General features: G+C 35.5%; 1 long non-coding RNA gene across 5 annotated transcripts; it reads left to right on the forward strand.

The window, feature by feature from the left end:
* Nucleotides 1-4,735: 4,735 nt before the first annotated feature.
* Nucleotides 4,736-9,407, forward strand: LOC112713011 (uncharacterized). Of its 5 annotated transcripts, none has more exons than XR_011865875.1 (7): nucleotides 4,736-5,316; nucleotides 6,381-6,479; nucleotides 6,735-6,906; nucleotides 7,227-7,350; nucleotides 7,468-7,554; nucleotides 8,407-8,483; nucleotides 9,219-9,407. It is a non-coding gene; the product is annotated as an uncharacterized lncRNA (long non-coding RNA). The 5 variants fall into 5 exon arrangements; XR_011865876.1 differs by having other exon boundaries at nucleotides 7,227-7,325; XR_011865878.1 differs by having other exon boundaries at nucleotides 6,739-6,906.
* Nucleotides 9,408-17,168: the final 7,761 nt, after the last annotated feature.

The raw sequence follows: 17,168 nt of genomic DNA on the forward strand, positions 1-17,168 counted from the left end.
AAGGGGTCCAGCCAACTCCTGCCAACTCTTATAAGGTTGGACCCTAAAACCCACTACAACAAAAAGCATCTCACTAGAATAAGTCAAACCAAAACCTAATTTCATCTTTTACCCCAATTCACAATACATATTGAAAAAAATGACTGCAGCACCCCCACTCTCCTTCTCCCCGACCGTCATATCCATGACGTCATCGTCGTTGCCATTTGACTCGGCCTCTGCACTTTGCCACAACCACGCCAGTTGTGGCACTTCCGAAAGCTATCATCGAATATCCCGTAACGCCACTGCGCCGCCTTTCCTCCGGCTAGATATCGCCAAAAACCTCTAGCATTTGTTAGGCAAGAAACAACAATGGCAAGAATGGACATTAGACCAAAATAGAGCTCCCTCGTTGGGTTACTGCGCCGCGTCTCCTCCATCGAAGCATGACCAAAACCACTTGCAGATGTTAGGCTAGAAACAGAGCTCTCTCACCAAGCAAACCACCCTCGTCGTCTAGCATAATTGCTCCAGCCCCAGCCTCCATGCATCCTACGTCGTGAAAGACGTCAGTTACTCCTTCATCTCTGATTTTATGGGGACCCCAAACAGTGTAATTATTGATGGATCTTTCTTTACTTTTTAGATGGATGTTTCTTCTTTAAACATGTGTTCCATAGCTCTTTAGATGGATGTTTCTTTGTACTGTTAATAGATGTTTCTAAATTTAAGATTGCAGATATTCTTCATTATTGATGGATGTTTCTTTTTACTTTAGAAGGATATTTATTTTTATTGTACATGCATGTTTCTTAGTATATGATTGTGGATGTTTTTTTGTGTAGACGATTTGAAATGATTTCTTTTATGATTTATCAGGTTTTTTATGCTTCTTTTCTCATTTATTGGATATTTTTATTGATTTATTTGTTATTTATTTTTTAATTAATTGGATGTTTTATTTTTATTAATCGAATTATTTTTTTAGTATGAGTGGATCTTTTGGAAGTCATCAGATGTTTTTTTATTTATTGGATGTTTCTTTTGATCAATTGGATGTTTCTTGTACTGTTATTCATGATTTTTAATTTTTATTATATTTACCATCAGGCTATAATATATGGGTTGATGGATCTTGATATAATCAGAGAGGTTGTAGAAAAGATGATGATTGATAAATTGAATGTAGATATTATCCAGATCTACATGGAGGAAGGAATATATATGTGTAATCATTGGACAGCCTTATCTCTTTCTCAACAAAAAAAAACTTTGTGAACGAGAGAGTTGAGAGGGAAGGTGATGTGGTGATCGACGCACTGCGAATCGTGATGGGAGAGGCGCTGCGGTGGTTGGGTGGCGTAGCTGCCAATGTGAGGGAGAGGGGCTGTAGATGTTGTCTTTGTTGCTGTGAATCGCGGAGTGTAAAAGGGGTTACAGTGGTCAGGCGATGGTACTATCGTGAAGTGGAGTGGGGTGTGGCGTTTGGCACTAGCTGCGGCACACAAGGAGGAAGCTGCAATGGTGAACGGCATTTGGTGGCACTGCACCTTGTTGTGGTTGATGCTACGGCGTTGTTTCCATTGCAGTGCGGTCGAAGCAGAAGGCGTGAGTGTGATTGTGAGGGATCTGTATGAATTGAAAGGCGCCGTGGGTGTAGGGGGTTGTTTTGTTTTTTATTTTGAGTTATTCTAGTGGGAATTTTTTGTTGCAGTGGGTTTTTAGGTCCAACCCAATGAGAGTTGGTAGCAGTTGACTAGACCCCGTGTTAGCTACCTAGCGGGATTGTAATCTAAATTGGAGATGTAAAAACCGGATAAAAATAACTATCAAGCTTCATTGTATATACAGTTTGATATCTTAAATATTTTTTCGCTCTAACTCATTAACTTTTGACACTTAATCGTTTGTCAATGTAATTAACTAAAAATATAATCTATTTAAAACGATATTTTACATTACTTTTGAAAAGAAGGGAAAAAGGAAAAAAATGGAAACACAAATAGAAAGAAAAGCAAGCATATATCATTGAAGACAACAAACTAAACCCAAACAAAGAAAGATGGACGAAATGCACACTGAAGAGACCAATAACAAGAGTGGACTATCCTTGCCTTATCCATAGTGGCATATTACTTACTGCATATTATTTACTGAGACAAACTAAAAGACTAATAGGCTTGTCCTTATTTACTCAAATTAAAATAAAAAACAACACAATCTGGCGATAAGATAGGAATTGAAGAGGGTCGCCTTATTTAATATTTATCGTTGTTCTTCTTCAGTTGGACTTGAAAGTTCAAGATAAGATCTCGGTATTTTTCGAGTATTGTCCAGTAGAAGCAGATAGCCCTATCGCAACCTTTTGAGGAAGCTTAGTGCTCAAGTCGACGTCTTAAGAAAGAGTGTTAAATTGGCTGTCGAGATATGTAAAAACACTGACAGTTATCCTCTTAAGGGCAGAATTATATCTTATCTTTGCACATGTTGCACATGACGAGAGAAGATAATCACTGAGAAATGATAAATTAAAACAAATATGATAACTAGTATTTAATTTATATTCATAATAATATCTCCGGATTATTTAATTTTGTTGTTCATTTCTTTGGTTTGATTATTATTTCTCTTGAACATTGAATATTTAATGCAACATAAAAATGTCTTGTCTTAAAATTTATTTTGATTTGAAATATTTTATACTTTTTAAAATACAGAAATAAAAATAATGAATCTTTTTCTTTTAAATCATGTTTAGGAAAATATATATATTTTTTAAAATGATCCCATTTTAATATACATTATTTAAATAATCTTTAAACTAAATATATAATTTATAAGAAAATTAATCACAAATCATAAGTTAATAACAAAAAAGAAATATGAAATTTCGGTATGATGATATTTACTGAAAAAGAAAGAATTAACCAACTAGGACAAAACCCACAGACATAAAATAAAAAGAAAAGAAAGAAAAGAAAAGAAAATTGACTTGTCATAAAATTTCAATTATACTTTGGATTATTTTATGTGTGCGATCACAAGCAAATGAATTATTTGGATTTTTATTTATAATTAATTGTTATGTTAAAAAATGTATTACATCGGAATTTTTTGGACAAGTATATTGCACATGACGATAATCTTATATAAGTTCATATTTTATAATTTTTATGTAGATAAGTGGTTAACTCTTTTGATAGAGATATAATTATTTGTGTTGTTTTAATTTTGTTATGTTTTTGAGATAATGAAATAGTAATTTAATATTATGATATAGTATCAAAATTTTAATAATTTAAAAATTTAGAGTTCAATTATTGTTAATTTTAAAAGAATGAACTAATTTCAGTATAAGAGAATGAAGGATTATAAATACCAATTCAAAGTAGGGACGAACGCGAATTCGATCGGATCAGATATAGTCAAAATATTGATCCGATCCACAATAAAATTATCAGATCATCTACTAGAAAATTAGTTATTACAGACGGATATTTCCGACGAATTTTATCCCACTGAAATGCAGATAAAATTTTAGAGGAATTTTTTTGTCGAAAAACAAAAAAAATGAATTAACATAAATTACAGACGGAAAATAGAATCCGTCGATAATTCTGTCGGTAAAATTAATTTTTTTTGTGGAAAATGATTACAGACGGAAAATCCGTCTGTAATTTAAAATTTTCCATCGGTAATATTGAGTTAACCCTAATTTTATCACCATGCTATCGACATCTATTCACACTCCAGTCACCGTATCGACCTAAACCTTCGAACGTTGCCAGTAGCCTGTGGGGACAGAGTTGTCGTCGAACTCTTCTCCTCCTCCTCTCTTCGCCGTCCCACAAATTTCTGAGTTGAGCTCGTAGCGTCGCCGTCGCGAAGGGTTCTTCCCCTTCTCACCGTGCGTTGTTTCTGATTCTCTGCTTCTCGACGTTTTTTATTTAGGATTAAGCTAACGTTTGCCTTTGATTTTGTGATTTCATTTCCGATTTTGTGATTTAATCTCTGATTCCTTTAATTCTTTTTAGCACTTTTACGAACCTCTCCCTTACATAACAGAGCACTTAGGTTGCAAATCCATAATGAATTTTGGGTTTTCTCGCTCACATCAGTCTGTAAGTTCTTTTCACGCTGATCTCAATTTTTCCCCTTTAATACCACTTGAGTTTCTCAATATAACCCTAATTTTAACGACCTTTATCTGATTTTGCTCATTGACTTCTTTTGACTTGTCCATTTGTAATTTGGAATTTTTAGCTACTTATATTGTACATAAGCATAACTATGTAACAATTCCCAAATTTTCCATTCTAATTTCAGAAAGAAGCAACTGAAGTAATTACTATTATTTTGGTGTTTCTTTATTTAATGTTAAGCAGGTCTTTAGCGTGTAATTAGCTAATTGGGATTAAGCTAGCATTTGCCTTTGATTTAGTCTCTTCTGAGAAAGAAAACACTATGAATATTAAGGATGAATTGATAAAAACTGCATTAATCTGCACAGTATACCTCCTCATTATTAGGCTTTTATTTTCACCTGTATGGTATGCACTACATTCATTCATTTTGAGGTTAAAGAGAAAAAGGAAAGCAAATATAATGATTAGTATAGGACGACACACACACACACTCTTTATACAAGAATCTTGGCTGTTCCAAAGGGTAATTATGTAATTTTATTAATAATTGTTGGTTTTACTTAATGGCTGACTTGATTAGTATGTCCTTTTCTAACGGGAAGAGCACATTGAGGCATTGATGCTTGACAGAAAGAAGAATGTTGTTTGCAATCTGTGCATTCATACGGATACCCACACAAATATGCATATCTACTCACTACTCACTACCCACTATATCTAGTTACCTAGCTTTAATATTCTCTTTCTGTTTAGTTTCACTAATCATATCATTCCACATTATTACTTTTTGGATCTTGTAATAACTCTACTCCAAATTCAAATTTACCAAGCTACACATATTAATCAACATTAGCAGTAGCGTATGCTTTTCCTTAATTTCTTTAGCATCATCACACGTCATTTTCTAAGCATGAATTGAGTTCTCAATGCCCTTCACTACTTTAATTTTGCTCTATTATCATGTACAAGTTTTATAGGTAGCTCTAAGAATAAATGAAAATCTACCCCCTTTTACATAAGGAAATAATGTTTTCTGCATAATTGTGTGGTTTTCTATATAGAATAACCAAGCTGGACTATCTTTCTGCATAATTGTGTGTTTTCTTCCTGCATCAGGTTTACCTTCTTAAAAGGTTCCAAATTTTTCTGATGGATAAGGTTGCTCTGCATTTGCAAAATAGTTAAAAAGGTAAGTCAGAGTTATATCTTATAAATTTTTTAGAAAAAGATTATTGACCATTGCTGCACCACAACCTTTTGGTTTAGCTTTTTGATTTCTTCTGTTAGAATTTGTCCCTGCAGAATTTGATTTGATTAGTTGCTTTCTGCAGAAATTTAAGATGATGGCCAATTCTATATACATGTCTTCTATATTAATTATTTGTGACTAGTAATGTTGGACTAGGCGTTAATTTTATATGTAAGATTATTACTTGATGAGGATTGATTGTTCTGCTTATACATAATAACATGATTATTTCATATTTTGATTACTTTTATGCATCAGACGTTTACTATAAATATATGAAAGAGCTTGCCGTGTAGCTTACTACCTAGTTTCCATTTTATTTTATTACTTTAGTTCGTATCTTTATCACACCATACTTTGATTTGTTTGTCGATCAGTACTTGGAAATCATCATCAATTCCCACACACTTCACGTTGTTTTTGTTATTGTAATAGTAATATATGTTACGCTCTCAAACGGGTTGAAATACTGCCAAATGCATGCATTCCTGACCTTAGTTTATTTAATTTAATTTGGTTTCTTAATTAGGCATGCATAATTATTAGACCCCAGAAATTGAACTTGCTGATATACAAATTGAAAATACTCAAGCGTTTCCTATATTATTAAAGAAGTTATTAGTTAAGACCGTTAAATAATAATTTAATTAAATATGTTAAAATATTTAATAATTTTTAATTAATAACTTCATTTATCATTTTATTTCTTTGAGATTCACCATTCTGCAATCTATATACATTCTCTTTTTACTTCTTCTAAATTCTTGACTTGTTGGACACGATTTCACACAAGAATGATAAACTTACCTATAATCTTTAATTTTCTTTTTAATATATAGTTAGTAAACGATATTTTAGTCAAATATATATTACTTTAATCTTAAAATATTATTTTATAAATATTCATAAATTTGTGTGTTGATTTTATAACTATTTTTTAGTTTTTTAACTTGTCAATTCTTTATGAAATTATTAGTTGGTTACCTTTCTCTCCTGGTTCTCAGAAAATTACAGAGATCATCAAGAAGCGATATGATAAACCGTATAAAAAGTTTGGAGATGTCCCTCTTCTGACAAAGAAGCTTTGGTTTAAGGAGTGGAAGGTAAAAGTGTTAGATTGAATAAAATTATTTTGGATTGAAATATAGTAGGTGATTAATTGATAGTTGATTGTTATTTGGATTTGTAGAACAAGTGAGAAACTATTTTATGCAGATATTGCTGTAACTTCAAATCTTATTACCTCATTAGACAAGGATTATGAACGAGACTTAGATGCATGATATAATCTATTTAGTATGATTACTTTAACAGTATTTTTTATTGTTCTACTCCTCTCAACTTTATTGTTATGGTAGGCAGCTGCCAGAGAAAATGTGTGTGGGAGCTTTGCTTCTTGAAGGTGACAATTATGAGTTTTGGGTGACATTGGGATGTTTGTCTGATCAAAATACACTAAATCAACATGCTCTAATCAGAGGATTGCAGTTGAATGTATCTCTAGCTATTGCTTGGGGATATCTTGGGAAGGTACTCTCATCTGTCATTTACTAGTAAGAGATAGTCCGGCGTGGTAACTGTTCACTGTATGCATTTACTATTAAATAATTAGCTGTGCTTGTCAAATATTTTGGGGGGGGGGGAGATAGAATTGGAAGACAGTAAGTTGAATATCAAATGCTATCCCCAGCACATCATCAAGTTCTGTGTGAAAAAAAATAAAAATAAAATATGGGATTGGAACAATTTTTCTACCTGCCCCTGCCTAATCTGAAATGAATGTTAAAAAGTGAATTTTATTTGGATTGCGGGTTTCGAGTTCTAGTGCTAAGAGTTTTGTTCTATTTCAGAGATAAAACTTGTGGATGTTCTAGAGATAAACTATTCATCTGATGATCAGCCCAATCCCCGTGGTGAAATATGTGTCAGAGGTCCCATTATTTTTCAAGGTTATTACAAAGATGAAGTTTAGACGTAACCACCTTGCTTGTTCTGTGATTTCTTTTAATATTTTCAATTAGATTTTTATATCTTTTATGAGATTTACCTTGTTCGTTTAAGATTTTCTTGAATTTTGATTAAATTGAGCAGGAGAGAAGTGATTAATGAAGAAGGATAGTTGCATATAGGAGATATTGGAATGTGGTTACCTGGTGGTCGTCTCAAAATTATTGATAGGTGAGATAGTACCATCCTAATTATATTTCATATGTTTTAGTACTAAGCATGGCTTCTTAAAGTACTGTCCATCAATGAAGTGATACTATTCCCGTTGGGCTGCACATCTGCTGTGTTCATTGAGTAGACTATCAATGCATTTTAAGGTGAACCTTAGTATTATCTTCTTCTGGTGCTCTGTTCAATGAGTGCCATTTTTGCAAGACTTCTAACTTAGCATTACTTCCATTTAACTTTATATATTAGACTTCAGACAAATGAGCTAAAGCATATATTACGCTATCTTCCTTCTACTTCTTAGCTACATGTAATATACAAACAAGAGATTTTATTTTGTTATGACCAAAAAAAAAAAGAGAAGAGGGTTTAATGAGTCACGTGACTCACCCCCCTCCCAACCCCACTTATTTTCTTTTACCCGAAACCCTTCTCCCTTTCCTTTCAATTTCATTTTTCTTCTTCTTCATCTTCTCCCTTCCATCATCTCATCTCTTCTTCTTGAAATCATACACTATCATTAAATCCACTTCTTTCATTTTACTTCCTTCTCCTTCTCTTCTCTTCTTTATTTTATTCATTCAAATTTCTTTTATCACAACCCTAAATCATGGAGCTTCAACCTATTTAGTGAAGAAAGTATTCAACTTTTGAGTTCTAGTTATTATTGAGGCTTCAAGGTAACTCTTTGACTCAATAATTAGCTATATCTCAAATTTTTAGCATCCATATACTTGTGGGTATAGCAAAATCCGAATTAGGGTTAGAAAATTTGGGGCTTTTGTCAATGTGAGTAAGATTATGTTAATTGACAATATTAGTAGCTCACAAATATCATTATTGTCATATTTCTAGAGTTGTAGAGTTATTGGACATCATTTGGTAGCTCGTTGATGCGCTCAGAGTTGCTTCCGGTTCTTTGAAATCAAGTTGTGAGTGGATATTATATCTATAATTGTTTTTAAATATATTATTATCAATATCTATCTTGAATCATTAATTTTGGAGTTTGAAAATATTTTATTATTGTGATTTTTGAAATTTTGAAAATAAATATTGATTTGTGAAACTTACAATTTTATAAAAATACACACGAGACGATATTTATATATTTTGTAAATATAAATGTTTTCTTATTTGACTTATTTAAATTTTAATTAAATTTTAGTATGCAATCTTATATATATTGATTTGCTATGGAATTTAGTAGTATGTTATAAGCACTAGAGATTTTTTTTAAGTGATTTGGTTTGAATTGGCTTGGGAGACTCTGACTAGAAAACCACAGTTAACGGCGGTTATGACGTTAACCTAGATGCATCTGGCTCAGACCTCAGCTAGCAGGGGCGTTGCTAGCCTAACGTGTAGGCCACACGTTGGATCTGTTATACCGTACGGCACACTAGAGGAAAGGGCTACCCTTAGAAGTGGAGCCGCCCTAGGTGTGTAATATTTGATTTGATTTGACTTCTGGAATGAGAACTCCCATTTCAGTTCATCCGCTTAATTATTTATCTAATTATTTGTATAAGTAATTAATATGAATTCTTCATCTTCAGAAAGAAATATAATTTTCAAGGTAAACTTTGTATTGTCTCGTGTGGGTTATAGATGTAATTTTCTCACTAAGTTGCAAAACTCACCCTATTATATTCCATGTTTTTCAGATACAGGAGTCATTCCAGGTTCCATTCCACCTGCCCCTCAGCAGATCTTAGTCATTTTGGTGAGCCCTTCTTCTTTCCAAGGGCTAAGTAATTATGTAATGGAACCTTTGCTCAAAATTTAGATTATGTCAATGCTCCATATGTCACAGGTAGGATCCTCGTGTGGGTTATGTTATTTTAAATTTTGAACTGTTGAGGTGTAATTATGATTTGGTTATGTAAGACTTATGGATCTAATCATATACTCTAGTTATCAACTTGATATATATATATATATATATATATATATATATTTTTATATATATATATAATGCGTATTTTGGATATATTTGATTGTAGATATGATTGGAATGTGTTGTTGTTGTTGTCCTTGGAAATGGATGTTTATTATTAATACAGGAGTTAATATTTATGTTGGTAGGGTCCTAGAAACAGAGGAGATTCTGTCCATTTTTCAAAAAATTTGGTCTTTTGGCTTGCTGAGGGACTTGTCCCTTGAGCGCCAGTCATGGCTTGGTTCGGCCATGACAAAGTGGTATCAGAGCCTTAGGTTTTTCTGTGTAATATGGAGCAACTGTTCTTTAGTAAGATCACAATTGTGCAAATGGAAGCCGGCCCATTTTCACAAAGTGTGATGTTACTAGAGGCCTATAGGAAGTTGTCCTCAATCTTTTGGTCTCATAATTTTTTCTGTTTGTCCTATTGTCTTTGAACTTCATATACATATGTCGTTGGTGATCCAATTGCTTTATTTACTCAATAGGTGGAAGATGCCACCTAAGAAAAGACGTGGTGGAGCTGTTAATGCTCCTGATACTTCTGAATCCAATAGGGCAGTTTCTCCGCCACTTGGAGCGCTTCGACAAAGGCCAAGGAGCCAAAGGATAGCTGATAGGCGCAAAGGAGAGATTCCCCGTGAGTGAGTTCAAGAGAACCCCGCAGTAAGAGAGGCTCAACCAGACTTAGTAGCTGAATTGAGGGGAATGAATCAAACTCTTAATGCGGTGTTACAGGTTTTAACAAATCCAAATAAGGGTGGAGCAGGAATTCCTAATATGCCAAATCCTCAGCCTCATAGGGTTCATCAATTGTTTGGGGATCAAGAGCCGCCAATTGAAAAATATTTGAAGTTGAATTCGTCCACTTTCAATGGAGATTCATTAGATGAAGATCCACAACAATATCTAGAGGATGCGAAGAAAGCAATTCGAGCTCTCAGGTGCACCAAGGAATGGGCTGTTGAGTTAGTATCCTACAACTTGCGTGGTTCAGCAAGTATTGGTATGAGTCTCTTCTTGAGAGCAAAGAAGCAGCTGGACTTCCTCCTCCTTCTTGGGAAGAGTTCACTGAACCAAGCACGGAAGTTTAAGGACAACTGTGGGTCGGTGGCTACCTAAGGAAACTCCAATTTGATCCGCCCCTCAGCTGGGAGGCATCTACCTCATCCCGATCACAAGGAGAGGTTCACCATGATGGGGTACTTATCTTTTTTCCCTTCTGGAAATAATGAAATGCAGCGGTAGTCTACTCTTCTAACTACTTTTAGAAAGAAGGCCTCAAGGTCGTCCTTCCGCGTATATCACAAAACGTCTTTTTTTCTATCTTCTTATTTATTAATTTGACTAACCGCCCTTTCCCCTTTCTCTAATAAGGCAACTTCTAAAACCGTAATCTAGCTAACAAGCAAGCAGAAAATGCAATTGCCTTTGAAAGATTAAGGCAAGAGAATATGACCGTGACTGAGTATGCTAAGGAGTTTACTAGACTTTCTAAGAGTGCTCCATACTTAGTGAATTCAGAAGAGATGAAAGTACGCCAGTTCGTTCGTGGGTTGGTAGAACCTATGTTCACCACTCTTATGCCTGAAGTCAGACGCATGTCTTTTAAGGATGTCCTAAACTCTGCTTATGAAATTGAAGGATAGCGGAGAGAAATGCTTTTAAGGATGTTGGTAAGAAGCCTAAGATGAAGGGACAATTTTCTGGTGGAGCTAGTTTAGGAGGATTTCAGTCTCATCATGGTCAGACTAATCAGCAAGGTTATTCGGGGTATCGAGCTCTTCCTCAAACATCTTTTGGTGGGGTTGCTTCTTCTGGATCTGCTCCCATGAGTGTTTCGAATCCCAGACCTTTTGTTAAGAGCACCTCTCAATCTAGTGCACAAGGTTCAAATCAGACAAGACCAGCTCAGCCTTACTGCCATCAGTGTGGGAGTTACCATTCTGGTATATGTTTCAAGGCTACTGGAGCATGTTTTGGTTGTGGTCAATATGGTCATCTTAGGAGAGATTGTCCAAATGCTAGAGGAGGCTTTGCTCCAGGCATTGCACGTCCTACAACACCAATGCCATCATCTTCAGCTATGTCTATTGGAAATTCTTCTGGTCCTAGTGGCAGAGGAGCAGGTGGCAGGGGTCAGACTTATAACAGAGGAGGGAGCCAAAGAGGAAGAGGTCAGGCACGTGTGTATGCTTTCACACGTCAAGATGCTCAAGCTTCTAATGTTGTAGTGGCAGGTACTTTACAAGTTTGTTCTTTAGATGCTCGAGTGTTACTTGATACGGGTTCTCATTATTCATATGTATCTCCATATCTTGCATCTCGTTTCGATAAACAACCTGAACTATTATCCCACCCATTTCATGTTGGCACTCCAATTGGAGTCTCCACGGTGGTTCGAGTCGTGTTTCGGTCTTGTTTGCTAGAATTAATACGGTTGAAACCTTAGCTGATTTGATCCTTTTAGAACCAATGGAAGATATTGATGTCATCTTAGGCATGGATTGGTTAGCAGCTTGTCATGCTGATGTGGGCTGTTACTCCAAAACTGTGAAGTTTGACATACCGGGTATCTCACCTTTTATTTTTAAGGGTGATGATTGTCCCACTTTAGCTAGCATTATCTCATCTATGAGTGCGATGCAATTGATGGATAAGGGAAACCGAGGATTTCTGGCAGTTGTTAGAGATATTGATGCCGAAGTGCCTAGCCTTGATCAGGTTCCTATTATTAGAGAATTTCTTGACGTGTTCCCTAATGAGCTACCGCGGATGCCGCCTGACCGTGAAGTTGAGTTTTCCATAGAATTGGCTCCGGGAGTCCAACCTGTGTCCATTCCTCCCTATCGTATGGCTCCAACTGAATTACGAGAATTAAAGGTTCAATTAGAAGATATGCTAGAGAAAGGATTCATTCGTCCTGGCACTTCTCCGTGGGGAGCTCCTGTTCTATTCGTAAAGAAGAAGGATGGAACGATGCGACTATGTGTGGATTATCATCAGCTCAATAAGATAACTGTTCGCAACAAGTATCCATTGCCAAGGATTGATGATTTGTTCGATCAACTTCAAGGAGCTACCTGTTTCTCAAAAATCGACTTGCGTTCAGGGTATCATCAATTGAAGATAAAAGAGGAAGACATTCCAAAAACTGCTTTTCGTACTCGCTCTGGGCACTTTGAGTTCTTAGTAATGTCCTTTGGTCTGACAAATGTACCTGCATCTTTCATGGACTTAATGAATCGAGTCTTCAAACCTTTCTTAGATCGTTTTGTTATCGTCTTCATCGATGATATCTTGGTGTATTTGAAAAGTGCTACAGAGCATGAGTATCATTTGAGGATTGTGTTACAAACCTTAAGGGATCACAAACTCTATGCTAAGTTTTCTAAATGTGAGTTTTGGTTGGATCAAGTGACATTCTTGGGGCATGTGGTATCAAAAGATGGAATCATGGTGGATCCAAACAAAGTTGAAGCCGTTCAGAAGTGGCCAAGGCCTACTACAGTGACAGAAATTCATAGCTTTCTAGGGTTGGCCGGCTACTATCGGCGATCATCAAGGACTTCTCGAGAATTTCGGCACCATTAACTAAGTTAACTCAGAAGAATGTGAAGTTTCAATGGTCAGAAGCTTGTGAGGAAAGTTTCCAGACACTTAAGGCTTGTCTAACCTCAGCACCGGTTCTTGTTTTACCTTCTAGGTCAGGGGGATTCTCAGTCTTTTGTGATGCATCTCGGATAGATTGGGTTGTGTATTGATGCAGCATGGCCGCGTCATTGCCTATGCCTCGCGACAACTCAAGAAGCATGAGCAGAATTATCCAACCCATGACCTGGAAATGGCAGTAGTCGTTTTTACTTTGAAGATTTGGAGACACTACCTTTATGGGGAGACTTGCGAGATCTATACGGATCACAAGAGTTTGAAGTATATATTTCAACAGAAAGATTCAAATTTGAGGCAATGGAGATGGATGGAGTTGCTAAAAGATTACGAGTGTACCATTTTGTATCATCCTGGAAAGAAAAATGTTGTAGCAAATGCTCTCAGTAGAAAATCTATGGGTAGCTTGGCTCATATCACTCTTGAAAAGAGACCAATTATTGAAGAAGTCCATCAATTGGAGGCCGGTGGAATTCAATTTGACCTTGGAGAATCAGGAGTTTTCTTAGCACATGTTCGAGCCCAATCTTCCCTAATAGAACAGATCAAGGTTGCACAAAGTGATGATCCGAAACTAAGAAAGCTTATGGAAGATGTTTGCAATGGGAGGAACTCAGACTTTTCTCTTGATCAAGATGTATTGCGCTGTGGTCAACGCTTATGTGTGCCAGATAACCCCGACTTGAAGAAAGCTATTTTGGAGGAGGCTCACAATTCTAAGTACACAGTTCATCCTGGCTCTAATAAGGTGTATCAAGATTTGAAACAATTGTTTTGGTGGGAAGGCATGAAGAAAGACATAGGAGTTTTTGTTTCTCATTGCTTAATTTGCCAACAGGTTAACGCTGAACATCAAAGACCTTCTGGGTTATTGCAACAGATTGAGATACCTGAATGGAAGTGGGAAAGGATTACGATGGATTTTGTAATAGGTTTACCTCGTAGTTTTAAAGGTTTTGATTCAATTTGGGTAATTGTGGATAGAATGACGAAGTCAGCTCACTTTCTTCCGGTGAAAACAACTTTCAGTGCATCTCGATATGCTCAACTTTATGTTGATGAGATAGTTAAACTACATGGAATTCCAGTATCCATTATTTCAGATCGCGGACCTCAGTTCACCTCTCATTTTTGGAAATCTTTTCAAAGAGCGTTAGGAACTCGTTTGGATCTTAGCACAGCTTTTCACCCTCAAACTGATGGGCAATCAGAGAGGACGATCCAGATATTAGAAGACATGTTAAGGTGTTGTGTTCTAGATTTTGGTGGGAATTGGGAAAACTATCTACCTTTGATCGAGTTCTCTTATAATAATAGTTATCAAGCCAGCATTCAAATGGCACCATTTGAGGCTCTTTATGGTAGAAGATGCAGGTCACCTATTGGGTGGTTTGAGGTTGGTGAGGCTAAGCTTTTGGGGCCAAATTTGGTACAAGATGCAGTTGAGAAGGTTCGCATAATAAGAGAACGTTTATTAGCAGCTCAGAGTAGGCAGAAGGCTTATGTTGATAACAAAAGGCGTAACTTAGAGTTTTCAGTGGGTGATCAGGTATTTCTTAGAGTGTCGCCTATGAAGGGAGTGATGAGGTTTGGGAAAAGAGGCAAGCTTAGTCCTCGATACATTGGTCCATTTGAGATTTTGGACAGAATAGGTGCAGTTGCTTATCGCTTGGCATTGTTGCCTGAGTTGTCTATGATTCATCCAGTCTTTCACGTATCAATGTTGCGCAAATATCTTCCTGACCCATCTCATGTGCTCGTACCACAAGCCATAGAGATAAAGGAGGATTTATCATTTGAAGAGGAACCGGTGGCTATAGTCGATCGCCAAGTAAAGAAACTACGTTCTAAAGAGATTGCATCTGTGAAAGTTGTTTGGAAGAATCATTCAGTAGAAGAAGCAACTTGGGAAGTAGAGGATGCTATGCGCGACAAATATCCGTATTTGTTTGAGTCTGAAGGTAACTATCACACTTATCACCATATATGAATTTGAAATTCGGGGACGAATTTCTTAAGGGGGAAAGAATGTTATGACCGAAAAAAAAAGAAGAAGAGGGGTTTAATGAGTCACGTGACTCACCCCCCTCCCCAACCCCACTTATTTTCTTTCACCCAAAACCCTTCTCCCTTTTCTTTTAATTTCATTTCTTCTTCTTCTTCTTCTTCTTCTTCTTCTTCTTCTTCTTCTTCTTCTCCTTTCCATCTTCTCATCTCTTCTTCTTGAAATCATACACTATCATTAAATTCACTTCTTTCATTTTACTTCCTTCTCCTTCTCTTCTCTTTTTTATTTTATTCATTCAAATTTCTTTTATCGCAACCCTAAGTCATGGAGCTTCAACCTATTTAGTGAAGAAAGTATTCAACTTTTGAGTTCTGGTTATTATTGAGGCTTCAAGGTAACTCTTTGACTCAATAATTAGCTATATCTCAAATTTTTAGCATCCCTATAGTTGTGGGTATAGCAAAATCCGAATTAGGGTTATTAGGGTTAGAAAATTTGGGGCTTTTGTCAATGTGAGTAAGATTATGTTAATTGACAATATTAGTAGCTCACAAATATCATTATTGTCATATTTCTAGAGTTGTAGAGTTATTGGACATCATTTGGTAGCTCGTTGATGCGCTCAGAGTTGCTTCCGGTTCTTTAAATCAAGTTGTGAGTGGATATTATATCTATAATTGTTTTTAAATATATTATTATCAATATCTATCTTGAATCATTAATTTTGGAGTTTGAAAATATTTTATTATTGTGATTTTTGAAATTTTGAAAATAAATATTGATTTGTGAAACTTACAATTTTATAAAAATACACACGAGACGATATTTATATATTTTGTAAAGTATAAATGTTTTCTTATTTGACTTATTTAAATTTTAATTAAATTTTAGTATGCAATCTTATATATATGATTTGCTATGGAATTTAGTAGTATGTTATAAGCACTAGAGATTTTTTTAAGTGATTTGGTTTGGATTGGCTTGGGAGACTCTGACTAGAAAACCACAGTTAACGGCGGTTATGACGTTAACCTAGATGCATCTGGCTCAGACTTCAGCTAGCAGGGGCGTTGCTAGCCTAACGTGTAGGCCACACGTTGGATCTGTTATACCGTACGGGCACACTAGAGGAAAGGGCTACCCTTAGAGGTGGAGCCGCCCTAGGTGTGTAATATTTGATTTGATTTGACTTCTGGAATGAAAACTCCCATTTCAGTTCATCCGCTTAATTATTTATCTAATTATTTGTATAACTAATTAATATGAATTCTTCATCTTCAGAAAGAAATATAATTTTCAAGGTAAACTTTGTATTGTCTCGTGTGGGTTATAGATGTAATGTTTGCTCACTGAGTTGCAAAACTCACCCTATTATATTCCATATTTTTCAGATACAGGAGTCATTCCAGGTTCCATTCCACCTGCCCCTCAGTAGATCTTAGTCATTTTGGTGAGCCCTTCTTCTTTCCAAGGCTAAGTAATTATGTAATGGAACCTTTGCTCAAAATTTAGATTATATCAATGCTCCATATGTCACAGGCAGGATCCTCGTGTGGGTTATGTTATTTTAAATCTTGAACTATTTAGGTAGTAATTATGATTTGGTTATGTAAGACTTATGGATCTAATCATATACTCTAGTTATCAACTTGATATATATATATATATATATATATATATATATATATATATATATATATATATATATATATAATGCGTATTTTGGATATATTTGATTTGGATATGATTGGAATGTATTGTTGTTGTTGTCCTTGGAAATGGATGTTTATTATTAATACAGGGAGTTAATATTTATGTTGGTAAGGTCCTAGAAATAGAGGAGATTCTGTCCATTTTTCTAAAAATTTAGTCTTTTGGCTTGCTGAGGGACTTGTCCCTTGAGCGCCAGTCATGGCTTGGTTCGGGCCATGACATATTTTCTGTTCCTTCTTGTTTAGGTGTAGGTAATAGCTTTTTTCTTTATCATCATTTAGTGAT

Source organism: Arachis hypogaea, chromosome 9, assembly GCF_003086295.3.
Source record: "Arachis hypogaea cultivar Tifrunner chromosome 9, arahy.Tifrunner.gnm2.J5K5, whole genome shotgun sequence".
In the NCBI taxonomy this organism is placed as follows: Eukaryota; Viridiplantae; Streptophyta; class Magnoliopsida; order Fabales; family Fabaceae; genus Arachis; species Arachis hypogaea.